General features: G+C 46.0%; 1 long non-coding RNA gene across 1 annotated transcript in view; it reads right to left on the bottom strand.

Annotated features, from left to right (window-relative positions):
- Positions 1-20,418, bottom strand: part of LOC122421520 — a 144,351-nt gene that overhangs the window by 35,892 nt on the left and 88,041 nt on the right. Inside the window, exon 2 of the long non-coding RNA XR_006263510.1 lies at positions 16,998-17,107. This is a non-coding gene — a long non-coding RNA (uncharacterized LOC122421520). The remainder of the gene's footprint in view (positions 1-16,997; positions 17,108-20,418) is intronic.

The following is a 20,418-nucleotide window of genomic DNA, read 5'->3' as shown; positions in this document are numbered from 1 at the left end:
GGCTTAGGACTTGCACGCATCTTTGGGAGGGAAAGGATCCAACCCACAGCACTGTGAGTTCATCATTCACAACTGACTTCCACCAGAGTGAGACTAAGTAGAAGCAAAGACGAGGCCATAAGAAGAAAAGGATGCCATTTCCTGACAGCCTATGAGTAGCACTGATTGGCCTAAGAGCATGAACAATACCAAGCAGGATATACACGTGTAGGTATGTCATGTCATTGGTGTGTGTCTCCAATCACGCGTAGGTGGTTTTTAAAAAGGGAGAGGTGGGGCTGTTCTGGGAGCTGAAAAACACAACTTCCCATGGTTCTGGAAATATCACTTTCCTCATCCCAGGTAAGACCATGATGTCAGAGATTTAACTGAACATCACTCATCATGTGTTCATTCAAAACATAGTTGCTAAGAACCTACGGTGCCTGCCCTGTTCTATGCAGGGCAGACAGGGCGGCAGGGGAAAAGCACCCCAGCACAGGAGCTCGTATTCTAGCGTGAGGAGACCAGCGGTAAGTAAGGAAATACAGGGAAAGCAGAGAAGGACATCCCTGAAGTGGCTGCCGAGCAAAGGGGGGAGTCAGTGGGGACAGAGGAAGTCGTGCTCTAGACGGGGACATGGGAGACAGTGAGGCAGAGCAAGAGAAGGTCTCCTGACAGTTTGTTTCTCATTTCTTTCTTTGGGGGATGGAATTGACTCACACATGGCTGAGTACGGAGGTAAAGATTTGGTGAGGAAGGTTTAAAATGCTGGAACAAGAGGGCATTTACTGATGGCTGAAGGCCCAGGGGCTGGGGATGGCTGGTGATGATGAAAGGTCAGAAGTGGAAGCAAAGACCTTGCTGTTGCCAGGTCTGCAGCAGAAACACCAGAGTCCGTCATGGTGGGAGCCCCATGCAGGAAATGAAAACTTAGACCTGCTCGTACTTGAGGACCTGAGTTCTCACTTGGCTCTGCTGACTGTCGCTGTGACTCTGCTTTCTCATTGACAAATCACCTGGGAGGGTACCAATCACCCACACTCCTCCTCACGAAAAACCCCCAAAGCATCCAAGTGGTTTCTGAGTGAGAGCCTCTGTAGCAATTCCAAACAGTCCCACCGCACTAGGGTTTCCCACCTCCGCACAATAACATCTGGGCCCTAATTCTCTGTGGTGGAAGCTTCCTGTGCATCACAGGATGGCCAACAGCACCCTGGCCTCCAGCCACTAGACGCCAGGAGCAACCTTCTCTCTAAATGTGATGACCAACAACATCTCCAGACTTTGTTAATGTTACCTGGGGGACGGAGTTGCCCCTGGTTAAGAGTTGCCACTAGATCATGGATCAGAGCAGAGGATCAACAGCTCTTCTGAGGAAGTTCAAGGTCAGCTTCTCCTGAACCCACTCTGCCCAGCCATTCTTCTGCAGGACAGGAGCCCAGACATAAGGTCTGACCATGACTCCATCTCAGTCCAGCCCAGGTCACGTCTTTTAAACCCCACCCAACCCCCTTTGCCTTCAGAAGTTGACCTGACCAGCTTCAAACAAAATAAGATAAAATAAATAAACAAGCCTGAGTCGTGCTCCAAAAGATAAGGGATTATTTGCTTCTCTGTACAAAAGCATCATTCCTGTCTGTCTGCAGTATATACAGGGAATGTCTTTTTTCTTCCAAGTCACCAAAAACAAGCTAATTGAGTACACAACATTTGGGGGTACTTTCTCGGAATGATTTTCATGTTATTATTCTATTTTAAACACTCTATATTTTTAAAACAGGGATGTGGAGGATAGGGAAAGCAGACCAAGTAATATTAAATAATTAAAAATTTTAGACATTTTACAAATTATTACAGTCATCACCATCATCACTATTTTTATTTTCTGTTCTAATCCAGAAAGTTACAGTTCTCAAAAGCACAACTGCATCTAATGAGATATAACCAGGATACAAATGTCTTTCTAGTATTTCATTTTTTGCTGTCAATCCAGTTCAAACTCCAAGATACCACTGAATGAAGGATTCTCAACTCAACACTAAAGAGCAAATCAAGATTTCCATTAAAAAAAGAAAAACTGCATGTTCCCAGGCTTTTATCCATTTGTATACCTATAAGAAGCAGCTGCAACTTTGCATACAAGTGATTTCTTTTTACATAAATAAAATGTTTTTGCCATTTTTAGTCACTGAAGCATAAAAAAAAATAAAGTGGAAGCAGTTGAAAGGATAAGCTTTAAAAAATAACTTTGTTGACTTACTGAATGATTAGTTCTTGGTTTTTTTTTTTTTTTTGAAAAGTTTGTTGTATATCCTATTCCCAATTCAATTTACACTCACCCGCAGAGACCTCTATGCCTTTTAATTGTTACTCCGATTTTTTTCCCCAGTTTTATTGAGAAATACTGGTATTCTGATTTTTGATGCAAATATTTCTTTCTCCCAAAGATGTACCGCTGTCTGAGATAAGTAATTTGGGGGGATTTTGAAAGTGTGTTGAAACATGGTATTAAGGAATCTAAACATGAAGACTGTACACGTTAAAGGTGAACGTGTCCGCAGGAGCCTGCCTTGGAAAGACATCTGTCTGTCTACAGATGAGCCAAATGCTGCGAAACACGGAAGCATCATTCTATGGCTCACCGCAAAGCTGGGCTCAGTACTCCACGGGGCTGTTGAGTTGGTTTAAGGCCTTCCAGCAAAAAAAAAAAAACCTCTGTAGCTGGGTACCTTTATGCTTCCCAGGATAGCACAATCCCCTCCCTCCACATCCACCTCGCTTCACGCTCTTTAGTCAGAAGTAGAGTCGATCAGGACAGCAATTACCAAGTTAAAAATCCTTGGTCGGACATGAATAAATGAAAGTTGTTCAGTTGTGTCCAACACTTTGTGACCCCATGGACTATACAGTCCATGGAATTCTCCAGGCCAGAATACTGGAGTGGGTAGCCTTGCCCTTCTCCAGGGGATCTTCCCAACCCAGGGATAGAACCCAGGTCTCCCGCATGGCAGGCGGATTCCTTACCAGCTGAGCCGTAAGTTGGATAAGCTTAGAACATTTAACTATTGACAAAATCCAATCTACTCACTCAAGAAACTTTAACCCTTTATAGTTGTTTCAGGTGTTCACATTTTTAACTGGCAAGAAGACACAAAGAATGAGCATCCCAAACTCAATAGGTTAAAGCAATTTGTTCCCACACATTTTTTTTTTTTCAATTTCTCATGGTTCTGTGGGTTGACCAGTAGGTCTTCTGATCTGGGTCAACTCATCTGTACTGGATACGGTGGCTTCATTCCCATGTCTGGCAGCTAACTCAATGTCACCCGGAGAGATAGTGTGGGGATAGCCTGGAGTGGGGGATTTGGGGATATCCCTGCTTTCTGGAAGCTTAAAATCTAGTCATGCATTAATGAATAACACTAATGAATACAGAGACTGAGGTGAGTTGGGGAAGAGGTCCTGAGGACATGATGTGTGGGCCAGGATCTAAAGGATGAATAGGAGGGCTATAGTTTAGTTCCCTAGAAAAGAGACTCTGACATGAAGATCTGAGTGCAAAGGGTCTATAGTAGGGTGCTCTCAGAAACATCACCTGCAAGGGAGTGAGGGAGGCTGCCTGGGGCAGAGGGAAAAGCAGCAACAGAGGACCTGGCCAAGAGCCTGGAAGTCTTATCAGAGTCTTAGACTTTGTACCCCCTTCAACAAGTCATAACTCTCTGGGCAAGGCAGCTCCTTTCAGTTGAGGACAAACTCTGGGGAAAGATTTAGCTATCAGCCAACAATAGTCCTGTGAGCTGAGTGGAAAGAGTGAGCAGTGCCCCCCACACTCACCCCAGCATCCCTAAAAGGAACCAGAGACAAAGGAAAAAGGAGATACACCCAACAGTGGGGACAGCATGTGCAAAGGCCCTGTGGTAGCAGAGAGCCTGGAACATGTGGACAATGGAGAGAAGGCCCAGGCAGGGCTGGGGTGTGGACAGCAGGTATGAGTGCAGAATGAGATGAAGCTGGAGAGCAGGCAGGATGAGGTCACATGCGGCCAAGTGGATCACAGTAGGGTTTTGGTCCTCATTCTAAGAGTAATGTGAAGCCACAGAGATTTTTTAAGCTAAAGAAGCAATTTGCTTCAGCGAAAAGCACAGAATTGAGTAGAGTGCAGAGGCAAGGCTGAGCACATGTGGGAAGACCTGTCCACGTGTATGCAGGTGGCAGGCGGCCCGGGAGATGGTGAGAATTGAATGGAGTCGAGAGAGGTTTTAGAGGTGAAGTTAACGAGATCTGATACAGGCAGAGGTGAGGGGCGTGAGGGGTAATAGGCATCAGGGACGCTGCTGTTTCTGGTCCGCCAATGAGTAGACGTGCCTGGACCAGGGTGCAGGACTCCAAAGGAGGTAGAGCAGACCACGCTGTACTCAAAACAGCCGCTGGGGTGCTAAGCCGATGCTCACATCTCCAAATCTGGAACTCCAGTTGGAGATAAAGATGGCAGAGAAGTGGTAATGGAAGACTCTGTGGGGATGAGTGTCCAGGGAGCACAGAAGAGGAGAAGGTCTAAGACTAAGTCCCGGAACATCCCACATTCAAAGGCCAGGCGGGAGGAGACAATACAAGACCCCAAAGAGCAGCTGAAGTGAAAGGAGATAGGGGAAAACAAGGTCAAAAGAGGAAATTGTTTCAAGGAGAGAGTGGCCCAGGACAAGCATGTGGAGGATCAAGCAGGATGAAGACTGAAAATTTTCCACTGGATTAATGACAAATAACAGCACTGAGGTCTTCAATGTGAGAAACAAATAATTAAGCAGAACTTTTTTTTTTTTTTTCCTGTTTGGGGAAAGGTAACTCCAGGTTATCATGTTGCTAAATAACTCATTCCCTCTCTTTTGTGTTTGGCTGTTAGAAGAAGCTACAGGAGTTCTCAGCACTTAGGAAAATGACTGCGTGTGCTTTAAAGCCAAGTAAACACTGCCTTTGATTAGTTTGGGAACAGTCAGGTCTCTCTTGCTAGAAAGAAGATCAAAAGCTTGGAGAGAAATCAAATACATGAAAATTAAGCAAAAGTGACATAATCTCTCAAACCTAAATTTTACAAATCATAACATCAAATCCTGGTGAGTTTTCAGTGAGCCCTATGTTCATTAATTCATTTCATGTAAATTGGCACAACCATGTTGGAAAGCGTTATAAAAAGGAACAAGATTCATGAAAACAGTCCTGAAAGTAACTGTTCTGCTTCTATGAATTTTACCCAATGATACAATTCAAGAGAAACATAAGAAAATAAAATAATATGCACACAGATATCTAATGCAGATTTTCTCTAAAAGTTAGTCCTTAAACAACGTAAATGCTCAATATTTGGGGACAATTTTAGTATTTGTTAAACAATAGGATGGAACACTAAGGAATCATTAAATTGACTTTGCAGCACCACAGAGGAAAGTGTTGAGGTACAAATAAAACACAAAAGAGTAGGTTAAGTATTACCTGATCTGTGTAAATTATATAGGAATATGGAGATAAAAATGAAATCATGAGGAGTTAGAGTGGGGTCACAGATTTCCCATCTTTAAAGTCATCAATATTTTTGTGTTGTCCATTCATGTAAAATATTCAGGAGTAGTATTTGGGAGAAGCATCAAAAGAAGAAAAACACCTGCTGAAAGGGGCTTCAAAGTAAAACTGAACAGAAGCAGAGAACTGCCCAGAATAAGGCTGTCCTCACTCCACACTGAACCATCCAAGATAAATAAATGGAGCCGTCCGACTTCCTGGGTAACTTCAGCATCACTGATAGAAGGTAAAACCAACTCTCCCTTTCCCCTAAGTGTTCGGTGTCTTTGAAATACTGTTCCATCTTTCACAGCACCTCTGCAAAAGGAAATGTTTAGGCTTAGTAGAGAATCCTACACAATTAAGCAGACAGAGTCTACTTCTCAGATAATTATACCTGGAAGGATCTGAAGGTCCAGCTCAAGAGACCAATAAAGAAGGCCACAACTTGTGTGTTGAGCGCAAGTCCTAGATCTGGAAGTATTTAATGGCATCCTGAGCATTCTGCCAAGAGACACAGGGCCCAGACCAGCACCTAAGGGGTGTCTCTGTTGCTCTGCCCCCCTGGTGCTGAAGAAGCAAGAGCTGGTCTGCAGATGCCTTCCTGGCAAGGAGGGTCTGGCTCTCACATCCCCTGGAAGTGGGGACCAGAGCTGGCATTCGCAGGAGCGCAGATTGAGTGCTTGGATTCCCAGAAGCCACACGGCACTCGTCCACTAAAATTAAAATGTCTCCTTTCCTTCTTAACTCACTGAATCACGGGGCTCATTCGAGCTGCTGGAGCTGTCTTCTTGAGAAACAGGTGATCATTAAGTCCTGGCACGGATACTCCATCTTAGCTCTGGGTGTCTCGGAAAGGATATCGCCTTTTCAAGCTCAGGGAAGTTCAGGGGAGGAAAGATTTTGCTACTGGTCATGAAATAGGAGGAAAGACATACCACGGAGTTATAACCAGGGGCCATGTCTTCTAAGTACTGATCACTGCTCCCAGGCACTGCAGATATTCATTATATTTAAGGTGATGCTCACAATGGACAACATCCACGGGGTGGGGGGAGGGGGCAAGGCATGGAGAAATCTTACACCAGACCATATTCCCTGCCTCTTGCAGACAGATGACTTGGAGTTGTTCATGCTGATGCAAAACCCAACTGCCCTCAGAGTTCAAGGAGCCAGAGACCTCTAGGGGGACCAGCGTATAAACTAACGGTCTTTTTTAGAACTCCTTTAAATTATCTTCTTCCCAAACCTTTAAGCCACACCCCTTCCCCAACCAAGAATCTATTTCCCAACAATGGGCAGCAACCTCAGCATCTTAAATCATGGCCACAGACCAGCCAAGAGAAGTAGAATCTGTGTGCCAAAGTGTAGGACTTGTTAAATAAATTCTTCCTTGACAGCAGAGAAAGGCCTGGCTCAGAAAATGGCTCCTTAAACATTTTAATTTAATTCAGCAAGGATTTATTGTGCACCTGATATTAGGAGCCAGACTCCAGGAGCTGAAACTTAGAGAGAAAGAGAGAGAGAGAGGTATATTCTCTTACATTCGGCTGGGGAAGGGCTGGCAGATTCTGAACCCTCCAAAAGCAAGTTAGCATCATCCAGGGATTTCTCTAGGTAGCCTGATTCTCCACCTAGTCCTAAAACTCATCCCTTCCCTCTTTGGGGCATGGATGTGTGTCTTCCATCAGTTTTGCCTCTTTCAGATGAATTTGTTTTTCCTTATTAAGTCTCCAGGATTGCCCTGCGGGGAACCCTGCCCACGCCTCCTCCCCAGTTCCTGCTTTAAGGTTTGGCATTAGCACCCCCAAAGTCTGCTGATTCTCTAACACTCCACTCATTTTCCATTTCTGGTATCTGCCCTACACTAGACAGTTCACGTTAGTCCTGCCTCTCAACACCCACGAGATGAGCACACACCATGGGCAGGGCAATGCGGTGGGCCTGTGGATACTGTTCCAGGCGAGAAAGGCCTGGCTTATGAACGCTGGGAGCTGACAGTCCACCCAGACAGAGACACGCCACAAAGGGTAACAAGGCTGAGCACAGCGCTGGTCAAGGACATGAGTTCTACCGTCACAGGCCTTGGGTGTGATTGTTGGCTCCATGAGGGTGCCTGACCTTGAGTATAATGCTCATCCCTCGGACCTTCAGGTGAACTAGGACATTAACCATAACCATGTCAGTGGGTTCCCGTAAAGATGCAATGAGATAATCCAGCACAAGCGTTTACCCTAGCGACTGGCACCGAGTCATCCCATAAAAACAACGCTAGCTACATTTATGAAAATCACAACAGGGTTTCCTCACCTAAGCCGTGCTCAAATATTCATACAGCGTCAGAAAGCCCATACTACTGAGTGCAGCTCCCCCCTTCTACAGTCAGCACTGCACTCTGATATTCAAAGTTCCTTGGTATCACTCCTTGTTACAGCTGGAGATTGTCGTTGTTGTTGTTTAGTTGCTAAGCTGTGTCTGACTCTTAACAACTCCATGGACTGTATCCTGCCAGGCCCCTCTGTCCACGGCATTCTCCAGACAAGAATACTAGAGTGGGTTGCCATTTCCTTCTCCAGGGGATCTTCCCAACCCAGGGATCAAACCCAGGTCTTCTGTATTGGCATGTGGATTCTTGACCGCTGAGACCCCAGGGAAGCATATGGGGCTATATTTCAACTAAGATGAAGAAGAAGGGCTTCATATGTGGTGAATATCTGGGAAACTCTGAAAGGCATTAGCCAACCCCCCCCCCCCAACCACCTTTAGTTTCTTTATAATACACATGATTGTGAAAGCAGGGGTCACAGATATTTTCTGAAAAAAGCAGAAGATAGTAAATATTTTAGGTTTTGCAAGTATATGGTCTCTGTCACAACTACTCTTAACCACAAACAATATTTAAACCTGTAAGCACAGCTGTGTTCCAGCTGTGTAAAACTTAATTTACAAAAGCAAGTGATGGGTCAATTTTTGACCAGCAGGTCAGAGTTTGCCAATCTCTATAATTTTTTGTTTAAGACAAATATTATAAAGTTGTATTTTGAGGTGAGGCTTATAATCTACATGGATATAATACTTACTTATAATTGTAACATAGAGGGTCAGTGGGAGTAAATGGAACCATATGGTTGGAGGTTTTCCGCATGCTACTAGAAGTGAGGCAATACTGACCCTCGGTAAACTGTGTATTCAAGTATAAAAAACCAACAAGTTCATCTAAAAAGCCATAGATAAATTAATATGGAACTCTAATATGTTTTATAATTATATATATATATATATATATATATATATTTCAAACACAAAAAAGAAAGTAGGAAAAGCAGGAACAGAAGAACAAAAATAAAATAAAAGGAGGGACAAGTAGAAAGCAAATAGTAAACCAGGCCTAAACCCAGTCACATCAATAACGACATTCAATGCTAATAGAATAAACACTCAATTCAAAAGAGAGAAATTGTCAGAATGCGTAAAAAAAAACCAAAACCTAACTCTTATTGCCTGCAAAAGATGTGTCTTAAACATGAAGACACATAAAGGCTGAAAGTAAACAGATGCAAAAAGCATGACAGAAAGGTCTTGCAGATACAGTGTACAAAGTCGATCTGGAAACAAAGAATCTTTCCAGAGAGAGTGAGAAGAGAAAGCAATCAGGCCCTCTGGGTGGGAGAAGAGCTGCTGCTGTGATTGAAACTCTTGGATGGTACCCACCACAGAAAGCAGTTCTTTGCTTCCTCGTTTCAACCTCAGGTGGCAAAAGAGTGAAATAAACAGGGATGACTTGAGCCATCGACTAAAAAGGCTCCTAAATTCCCAGAGATGAGGAAGACTGGAGGACAGCCTGACTGGGTGCCTCTGTGGAGGCTGCAGTTGATGGGGTGATGTGGGAGAGTGTGACCCCCTTCGGGTGGTACTGAAGTGCTGCCTGAGCTCCCCAGGATCTTGATCTCCATCCTCATCACCACACAGCTGTCAGACGCTTACAGCGGCCAGGCTCTGTGCTAAATAAATACCCTACACGTACCGTCCCATTTATGCCTCCCTTCAGTCCAATGAGGTCCAAACTGTGGATGGGAAAATGAGCCAGAGAGAGCTTCCACAGCCTGTCCAAGGTCACAGCCTTGACGTGCAAAGCCTGGAATGGCAAAGACACTGGTTGAGCTCTAGAGCCCATGCTCCGAACACCACTGCATACTCCCTCCATTCCAGCTAGCTCGTCCTGCAGCCCCTCATCCTGCATGGCTGGGAGTGGCCACTTTCAGGAGGAGGGAGAGAGAAACACAAGGACCGTGGGAAGGCCTGCCCCTTTTCAAGCAGCATCGAGTTCTTTCTCCCCACCAGAAGATTTGTAGTGTGTGTGTGAGAGAGACAGAGAGAGACTTTGAACAAAGGTAACTGCAAGAAAAGTTGGAATCTGCCAACAGCAATGTTCAGGAGGTGGGCAACCAAGCCAGCTCCTCGGCAAAGCACCATCATCACTTTCATAGACCAGTCCAGAGCTGACACATGTTCCTCCCATCTGTTCCCACCTCTGTGCTTTTAAAAATGCTCCAAGTCAGGCCTTTGGGGCCCCTCCTACCCCCAGCGCGTCCATGCCTCCATGGGCTCACAGGTGTTGGGCAGCCTGTACTCACTGCAGTTCTCTCGCCTCCGCCGGTGGCTCTGCTGGTAAATACGGCCGCGCCGGTTCCCATCAGAGCTGCTTAACAGGGACGAGGCACCGAGGAGCAGAGGGTTTCACACGGACTGCCTCATGTATTTTTCCCACCACTGTGTAAGAGAAGGGTCATCCCTCTCACTTCACAGATTTGGCAACTGTAGCTCAGAGCAACTAAATAACTTGTCCAAAGCCACAGGGCTACTGAACAGGGGGAGTTGGAACTCTGAACCGTTATCTGACCGAATTCAAAGCCCACATCCCCAACAGTCTGCAGACACAGGAAGACCTACGAATATGTGGCTGTCCCCTCTCCTCTGCCGATACCAGGACCTCAAAGGTGCACCTAAGCCTCTCGGCACAGGAATCCAACTAGTTAAAGAACTCTGATTTTTCTCTGGAAAGAAATAATCCTGATACCAAGGCTCTTCAATTACTCTGTGCAATTAAGTCCTGAGTGCTTGTTTGAACAATTAACCGAAATAATTATAAATGTATCTCTGTTACTACAATTGCATATTAACAAAGGCTCAGAGCCAATTAATCATTACTCCATCAATATCTAATTTGCATAAACCTATTCTCTTTAAAGACTCCATGTTTAGGGTGACAGGGCTCCCTCATCGATTATGGAAATATCCCCATCAAACTTCCCTGAGGCCGTCAAAAGGAATAAAAGGGGTTGTCTGGTGTTGGCTGCTCAGCGCCCCTGCCCAGCCTTCCCAGGGACAGACAAGGGTGGAGAACAAAGGGGAAGAGACACAATGACCGCACGGTTCTCCACTGGGAGACAGGCCTGTCGGGTTCGGCTCCAGGGTGGTGGGCAGAGAGGAGCATCTGGCGGAGTCGGGGAAACTAGCGTCTGGGCCTCCTTTGGGGTCAGCCGGATTCACTCATTCATTCATTCACCCGCCCATCCAACAAATACACCGACACGTATTTGCTCTCTGCTGTGTAACAGCAATAGGTACTGGGGGGTCGGCAGTGACTGAGAATCTGCTTGGCAGTCACTGAGGGTGCTGCTTTGGGGTGTTTAGGTCTCATTGTAAACAAGTAACACATGAAAAATCCCATTAAAAACGTAACACATGCCTGTACAGGTACATACTTGACTGTTTACCTAAGAGTAGAAAAAGCTATATAGAATGCCACACATCACAACATTCACATCAGTGCCTTAACATGTAGAGACTGGAGAGAGGTGGGGAGAAACTAATTATGTTTTCTTGTTTACTTATTAAAATAAACATTTTCATAAATGCTTTTATAAACTAAACTTACATTTTGCACATTTCCAAAACTAAACCATTGGAATTTCATTTATGATCATTTTAATTTGCTGTGCATCAATGGCCATGTCTTCAGAAATCTGGGCCCTAGCATTTCACTCAACAAGCCACCTTTTCATTCTCCTGGGCGCCCTGGGTGTTGCAGAGATAGGGGCGAAATGAACTCCCAATCTCAAAGAGTTTAAGAGTGTTACTTCAGGGACAGGATATTACAGGACAAAAAGCAAATCACTGATACTACTCAGAATCAGAGGAGTTAATGGATAAGAGAACTGACCAACTCAGGAAAAGCAGGTGACTTCGGAAATTTGCAAACCAACATTTTCCCCTCTTATCGGCTTGACAAATAAATGGCAGTATGTGCCTGCATTCTAGCTCTGTGGAGTGAAGGGGAGGAGGGATGGAGAAGGGAGTCACCCACGGTGTCCACGTAAACACTGCAAGGTGGCCGCATGGGACAGCAGCCTCCAGCCTGTGGAGGAGAGCTGTGCCCACAGCACAGGCCTCATCTTAAACAGTCTCGACACCTCAAACATAAGGATAAAAATAGCAGCCCCAGAAGGATTTAGTGAAAATGAAAGGTGAGAGCCCCAGAGGCAACCCTGAATCTGCTGGAGAGGCAAAGTGAAGGGCAAGCTGATGGACCCCAAGGTCAAGGGCAGGAAGTTTGGTCGGAGGTGAGATCCTACGAAGCGGGGCAGTCTGACCTGGCCCCAGGGTAGACAGGAGGATACGAGAACCAGATGACAATAGGGATTATAACAAGGATCAGGCTTCACTCTGTGCTCACAGATGCTTCAAGAAAGTCTGACTTTTGCAAAACAGCAAAACCTGCTTGAGTCTGTAGGGGAGGGGGATGAATGTTTTGCACAAAATATTATCCCACATCTTTCACAACAAAGACTCTCACATGATTCCTTACACTCGTGGTCCTAGAGCAGCCGCACAAGGACAGTCTTCAAAAAGCCTGCCTGGCTGCGCACAAACACTTCTAGAAAAGCAGGGAGGCAGGCCCGCTGTGTGCCCAGCATCAGTGCTATCCAGTTTTCACACCACTCCGCTCCAGGCAGAAAGACACACAGGAGTACCTGTCGTAGAAAGACTCACGATCTAGCTGACAAAGTTGGTAACAGAAACTAGCAATCCTTAAGCCTGCTCATTTCAGTTATTTCAGGACCGGATCCCCACACCTGATGAGCCTGTATCTCTGCGGGAGGAGCCTATGAATCATTTGAAGAAGAAAGTTCTCCTGGTGGTGCTATTGATTGGCTGGGATTAGGGGAAAATGCATTTTCCTCCACCCACCCCCTGCCTCCCGCCCCAAAGATAACATCTCGGTTAACATTTTTCTAGCAGCAGAATATCTGTGTTTTTAATATTTGAACTTCATAGAAGGCAACTATTTCTCAACATCACACTCTTCTGCCAATATCAAGGGAAACATATATTTAGATTCCCTATAGACCGTGCAATACATATTTTAAAACAATGTAAAAACAAAGAATTGAGTGACCTTGCAAATAAAATCAGAAGAATGTCAGAATGCTATGTAGATATTTTCAAGAGCTATCTTTCTTTAAAATATATTTTCCTGAGGGTCAGCAAAAGGGACACGTGTGTCAGACGAGGCTGGTGATGATGAGAAAGGTATCACAGCCTCACTGCGGACAGGCAGCTGAGTGATAACAATCCAGGTCATTTGGTGGTCAGGGTTCAGAACCGAAGGCAGAAACATTTCACACTCTGACTGATAGCTTGTTACATATACAGGTGTTTCACTGAGCCTTATGATGCAAGCAACGGGAAACTTTCGGGTTGATGTGTAATGCCATAAAATTTTTCTTTTTTAGAAGAATAGGATACAGGCCCCAGGTTAGCATTATTCGAGCAGGCTGTCTGAGGTTCGAGTGTGGATGACTGATGTCACGTGGGGTGTGATGATAATTTAATTCCAGTGTGAGCCTGCAGCCGTTAGCAGCCACCCTTGGTACAGGAAGCGGGTACCACAGAGCGTGTGACATTGGCCCTAGGACCTCTGCTCACAGGGGGGTGTTTTTGAGGCTGAAAGGGAGATGAAATTTCAGGAGCTGCTTTGGTAAAGAGACAAATTCCCCAACACCCCTGAGCTGATGGAGGATTTTGAAGAAGGGCAGAGCCACTTGAAACCTAGTCTGCAGTTAGCAGCATCAAACCACACCTGGGAACTTTAGAAATCCAAATTCCCAGGCCCGCCTACACCTGGTGACTCAAAATTGCTGGAAGTGGGACTCCAGAATGTTTCAATCAGATCACCAGGTGATTCTTATTTGCTCTCAAGTTGAGTACCCAGGGTGCTCATGACAGAAGAGACAGGAAGATATATGAATTTATATTCTGCAAAAGTGAATGAAAGGATCAGTAAGGGATGGTGAATAAATTTTGATAAATTCATATTATAGTAGTCAGGAGAATTAGATGATATATGAGGAAAGATACTTCTGATGTGTTGTTTTTTTAATTGTCATCTTTCTTTTGATACTTTATAAGTAAAAAAGCAAAATGCTGAATATAATGTCCTATTAAAAACAGGCAGACATATATGCCTATAGTTTATATATCTGTACATTTATATAAGAATATAAAAAACTGTCAAAGACCTATCAAAAACTATCAACTATCAAAGACTGAATGTTACTATCAGTTTCCTAGTGAGGAGAGACTGGAGAATTGGAAGTCATTATTAACTTCTTCTATTTTAAAGCTTGTCCAAACAAGCATTTTTATAAATGTTCTTATAACTTAGAAAATAAAGTTTTAGAATCACACAAGCATATAAAAGCACTCCCCCAGAATTCTCAGGCAGTTTGCACCGCATCAGAGTGCGCCGTGGGCTGAGCAACCCCAGACAGAGCCCGCTGGCTTCGGAACCAAGATGTCTGAGTTTCAAACTCTGGTCCTGCCCCCACCTCCTAGACGCTCCCCCTCCTGGGAGATGAGGCTGCTGCACTGAAACCGCACCTCCAACTCTCGTCCAATCGCCAACCAGGACTTCATTTTTTGGTGGTTTGTCATCTTTATTATTCCTGGGTTTGGAGTGATGGTCACCAAACTAAGCTCTCAGGACTTTAGTTCTCATTAAAAGGAGAATTTCTATTAACTCTTTTAGGATACCAGAATCGACCCCAAGTCCCCCTTCGTAGGGTCCACGGAACAGGAGGATATCCAGGGTTCTTTTACACTCGCTTTTGATGCTGCCATTTTTCTTAGAACTTTCCATGAGGGGTGTGACCACTGGCAACAGGGCAGACAGACCACTGCCCCGCTCCGCGCACCGCATCACTGGGTGCTTAGCATCAGTGTCAGGGGCTGGGGGAGGGGCTGGGAGAAGATTTGAGAGCAAACAGCATTCTCGGCTCAAAAGAGCCAACTATGCTGATTCAAAAAAAAAAAAAACATTTTCAAAAACGCCTGTGGGTAAATTTGAGCTGCCCACAGCTCCCCAGGGGCATCTCAAACTTGCTGTCGAGCCATTTCTGTGGATTTCAGTCAAATTCTAATTTTAGTGTTCATTAAACACGGGTAATTCCCCAGCCGGTCCCTGCCTCACCTCGCACAGAGTATGTCGGCAATATAGGTCACCGAGGCTTCGAAAACACTCCCACATCAAAGAGAAACCTTTGCATTATGAGTGTTAACTTTATAAATAATGATGAATTTGAAAAGTTTTTCAGAAGCAAGGGGCGGGTGTGAAGAGAGTTGGTGTCCTCCTTGTGAACATCTGCATGAAAGTGGCTTGTTAGAGGAGTAACTGTTCACAAAGCTTTCTGCTCTGGGAAGTGGTATGGGACAGAAATGTGTCTGCCTCTATCACTGTATTTAAACTGCTATTTGTTTAGACTGATAAAGCAGGGACACAACTGGAGTGTGCAATGCTGGGAACACACACACATCCATCACAGATGTCACATATCTGTAAAGGCAGGCTGCTAAAGCTTTTATGTCTTTGCATTGTCATAAGGTAAAGGCCAAACTCCTTATCATAGCTATATCAGTTAATATCCTTTAAGGTGGAAGTAACAACAACAAAAAACTTTGCTTAGATCCGAAGGGTATTTAATAGTTTACAAAACATCCCAAAGGAGTTGGCTCTAATCCTCAGGCCTCATGATCACACATGGCTGCTGCAGTGCCAAACATCATCTACTCACATTAAGAGCATCTACTTGATTGATAAGTTTTAATCCTATGATCAACGGTCACATTATGCATCACTCAGAAGTGTTTTCTCCCCATTCATGCCTTTGCATATGCTATTCCTTATGCTTGGACAATTTCTCCCTTTTTCCTCCATGGGATCCCAGGACCCAGGGCAGGCATCAGCTCCCGAGAGGCCACCCTCGAGTAGCCTACCTGTCTCTCCCACTTTGTTTGCTACTATCAAAACATTTCTCTATTCAGGTGCAATTGCTCATTTATTTGTTTTCCCCCAGGAGACTATGAGCTCAATGAGGCAAGAACTGGGGCTGCTTTCTTTCTGGTTTCCGTGTGCTTTGCACGGAGCCTGGTTTATCTACATCTGGTGACTGAATGAACAAGCAGCAGAAGGGAATTGTTCAAGTGCCATCCTGAACTTAGAAAAAATCACAGTGTGTACAGGGCACAGAGTCAATGCAAGGGCCATGCCTTTAACAAGAAAGGCCTATCGTGCAGACCTTTGTTCCAGTTACCTCGTCTGGAGTGTTAAGAGAATGACCCCGAGGAATTACTACATCCCTTAAGCCCTACAGAAAAAGTATGGGACTTCAAAGGAGCTGATAAAAGAACATGGGTACTTCTGTCCCAAACTCTGGGACTGTAGTGGGTATAGGTGGCAATCAGGGTGGACACAGCAGGACCTTTAAGCTTTCTGTCTGTTGGCATCCCCTTGTCAGTTTCCAATCAAGGAAAGGACACGTCCCTGGGTGGCAGCAGGCCCAGGGTGTGCGAGCTCCTCACTCGGGGTGGCGGGCTCAGGGCTTGGTGGCTCCTGGCAAGTGAGAGGAGAGGGGGGCACTTCCCGCTCCTCACTCCTGGCGTCAGGATGCTGCCAATGCCAAGACCAGGCACGCAGACAGAGCCCACCACTTCAGATGCGCATGCAGCTGCTATAGCAGAGGCCAGAAGACCCAAGCGATGAGAGTGTGGCTTTTGACCCAGGGCAGAGGTGGGCAAGCAGGAAGACACCAGAGGGACCAAATCTCTCATTCCCACGGGGGCAGCATGACAACTCAACCAAACTGTCTGGGCTGAATCCTACCCTGCCACTTACGAGCCCTGGGACCCTGGGAAGGAAATTCACTACCTTCTCTGTGCCTCAGTTTTTTCATCACTCAAGCTCAGATAACAACAGTTCTTGCCGTATAGGATGATTACAAAGATCAAATGAATTAATATCTGTTCAGTGCTTAAAAGAATGTCTGGCACATCGGACATGCTGTATAAACAAAATATAAATAATGAAGGGAAATAACACTGAGGGGAGATTAAGCATAGCTCACCTGGTTCATCCAGCCTTGGGGTGTCAGGCTCTGTCCACAGAGCACGAGGTCACGGGGAAAGCTGGAAGCCACTGCTAGTTAACTCGGTTACTTAAACCAGGCAAGGGAGGCTAAAAGAAATGCATGCTGAGTTAGTATCTAATCTCCGTCACCTTTTCCCAATATTGAAAGCAGTCTGCTCCATGATACGCTTCAAAACAAACTAGTCCAGGTTTTTTATGTGAGCTGGATATCTACGTGTTTGCTATGTGAATCTTATGGCCAGGGGCATCTGAACTCTGGCGTAAAGCAGTCACAGGACGGAGTCTGTGAGCTCAAGCAAACCTGAGACCTGGTACCGGCGGGCAGGGGGCCTCCAGGTGCGGCGTCCAGAGCGCGCCTGGGAAACCTGCAGACGTGCAGGGCCGAACTCTGGTGAGAAGACGCGTCTCCAAGACAAGACGCACAGAAAGGGGGCGAGAACGCTGTCTTCCCCTCCACACAGAAAACCAAACCGTCGCTGTTTCGATCTTTTGATCAGCATGGGTTACTGATACAGAAAACACATTATACCGTAGAACTTCCTCCAAGTACTCAAGCGCGTGTCGCTCCAATATTCTCCAGCCCCTCGCCACTTACTTGTTTTGGAGTCGATATTATTTGTGGGCTGCTGGTCTCCTTTGATTGTTTTTATTGACACTCTCCATCTATGAATCAGCAGTCCGAGGGCGCCTCTGTGACCAAAGGACTGCTGGTGGGTGCTGACCTGTTCTTCCGGCGAGGAGGACCCAGATCCCAACCCAGAGCCCCGAGGAAGCCCACAGGCACCTTGCTGGAAGGCGCAGAGGCCAGCCCATAGCAGGAAGCACAGGGGAGCTTAGGAGGTGGGGGAGCCAGCCAGCCATGTGCTATCCTCCCCTGCACGGACGAAACAGGGATCTGGCTGCCTCCTGTACTCCCTCTGACCCACGTGCACCCCCTAACTTCCGTGGCTCTGCCATGCTGTCCCTGCTTCCCAGGGTGGTCTTCTCCCATCTCTCCCTAGATAGCACAGGAGCATTCCTCAGACTCTGCTCCAACTGCACCCTGACCTCTCCGGAGCCCTCACTCTCCACTCTCAGTTCAGTTCAGTTGCTCAGTCGTGTCTCACTCTTTGCAACCCCGTGGACTGCAGCACGCCAGGCCCTGTCCATCACCAACTGCCGGAGTTTACTCAAACTCATGTCCATCGAGTCGGTGATGCCATCCAACCATCTCATCCTCTGTCATCTCCTTCTCCTCCTGCCTTCAATCTTGCCCAACATCAGGGAGTTTCCCAATGAGTCAACTCTTCACATCAGGTGGCCAAAGAATTGGAGTTTCAGCTTCAGTATCAGTCCTTCCAGTGAACACCCAGGACTGATCTCCTTTAGGATGGACTGGTTGGATCTCCTTGCAGTCCAAGGGACTCTCAAGAGTCTTCTCCAACACCACAGTTCAAAAGCATCAATTCTTCGGGGCTCGGCTTCCTTTATAGTCCAAATCTCACATCCATATATGACTACTGGAAAAACCATTGCTTTGACTAGATGGACCTTTGTTGACAAAGTAATGTCTCTGCTTTTTAATATGCTGTCTAGGTTGGTCATAGCTTTTCCTCCAAGGAGCAAGCATCTTTTAATTTCATGGCTGTAGTCACCATTACAGTGATTTTGGAGCCCAAGAAAATAAAGTCTCTCACTGTTTCCATAGTTTCCCCATCTGTCTGCCATGAAGAGATGGGGTTGGATGCCATGATCTTAGTTTTCTGAAGGTTGAGTTTTAAGACAACTCTTTCACTCTCTTTCACTTTCATCAAGAGGCTCTTGACTCTGGGCTCTCCACCTGGAGGTGCCCTAAGTCTGCCTCTAGTGTAACCCACCATCAGGGGCTTCCAACCGTCCATGTTGCTGCTCCAGGTCTCTGAGGCCTTTGCCAGCAGGAGCCAGCCTTCATCCCTGCCTGGCCTTTCTAGTACTATTCCCTGCACGAAAAATGAATAAACAATTTCTAAATGCCTACAGCACACATAGAGGTGTCCAAACCTGTTACCATTACAAAGTACCAGTTTCCTGTGGCTGTTGTAACAAATCACTACAAACTTAATGGTGTAAAACAGCATAAATACATTATCTTACAATTCTGGAGGTCGAAAGTCCAGAAGGGCTCTGACAGGGCTGAAGCCAAGTGGCGGCAGAGCTGTGTTCCTTCGGAGACTCCAGTGAGAAGCATTTTCCTTCCTTTTCAGGTTCTGGAGGCTGCTTGCCACCCTCGGCTCAGGACCGTTCTGACCATTTCCATGCCAGCGGCCTGGCTTCCTTCTGTTTCTCAGCCCCGTTCTCTCTCTGCCCACCCAGCCCCGCCCCGACCTCTCACTCAGCACCCCACACCTGCCTCCCTCATCACCCTTCCTCCTCTGACGCTGCACGCCCCTCACGACGACTCTTAGGATTCCACTGGGCCCACACATATAATCCAGGAGAAGCCCTGCAGCCAAGAGCCTTTTTCAATCTGTGAAGTCCCTTTTGCCATACAAAATAGCCATCAGGCAGTCAGGGGATTAGGACGTGGACATCTTCGGAGGCCACCACACAAAAGGAGTGTGAGGCTATTGGAAAATCACTGGGACAGAAGTCAGAGGAAGCTGGGTGCCCGTTCTGATTCTGGTCACTTGTTCCTGTGTGACCTTGGATAAACTGCCTAAGCTCTTTGAGCGCAAATCTTCATCCATGGAACCTCACAGGACTACTCTGGGACAGAAAAAGATTTACATTTCAGAAGAAAGCACTTCAAATATCAAAACACAAAATAAGGGCAAAGCCTGGCTGTCTCGGGCCTCCTTGGTGGCTCAGCGGTAAAGAATCTGCCTGCCAATGTAGGAGACGTGGGTTCAGCTCCCGAGTCAGGAAGATCCCTTGGTGGAGGAAATGGCAACCCGCTCCAGCATCTTTGCCTGGGAAATCCCATGAGCAGAGGAACATGGTGGGCTGCAGTTCATGGGGTCACAGAGAGCAACTGAACAGCAGCAACTGGCTGTTTCCATTTTCCGTTTGTATGTTTTGAATCTGGCAACGGGGCAGCTCTTTAAAATGGCCTCAGGTAGGATAAGGAGCATGCACACACACAACACACATTATTTAGAACATCACACACAGAAGAATACTAATTACATCACAAAACTAAGACATATGGTCAAAACTGCACTCAAAGGTAAAGTCCAGGCTGAATTTTTAAAATGAAAACATACACAGTAAGTGCTCAGTTAGAGACCTGGCTCTGAAGTATTTGATCCTCAAAGCTACCCTGTGACGATACATACTTTACACATAGGGAGATGGAAGTCTTAGAGATGTTAGACACAGCCAAGAAGCAGCTGAAGTGAACTGAATTTAAATCCAGGCTTCAAAGTGCAAGCGAGTGAGTG

Source organism: Cervus canadensis, chromosome 18 (genome assembly GCF_019320065.1).
Source record: "Cervus canadensis isolate Bull #8, Minnesota chromosome 18, ASM1932006v1, whole genome shotgun sequence".
In the NCBI taxonomy this organism is placed as follows: Eukaryota; Metazoa; Chordata; class Mammalia; order Artiodactyla; family Cervidae; genus Cervus; species Cervus canadensis.
The sequence above is the reverse complement of the archived record's forward strand: the minus strand, read 5'-3'. Positions and strand labels throughout refer to the sequence as shown.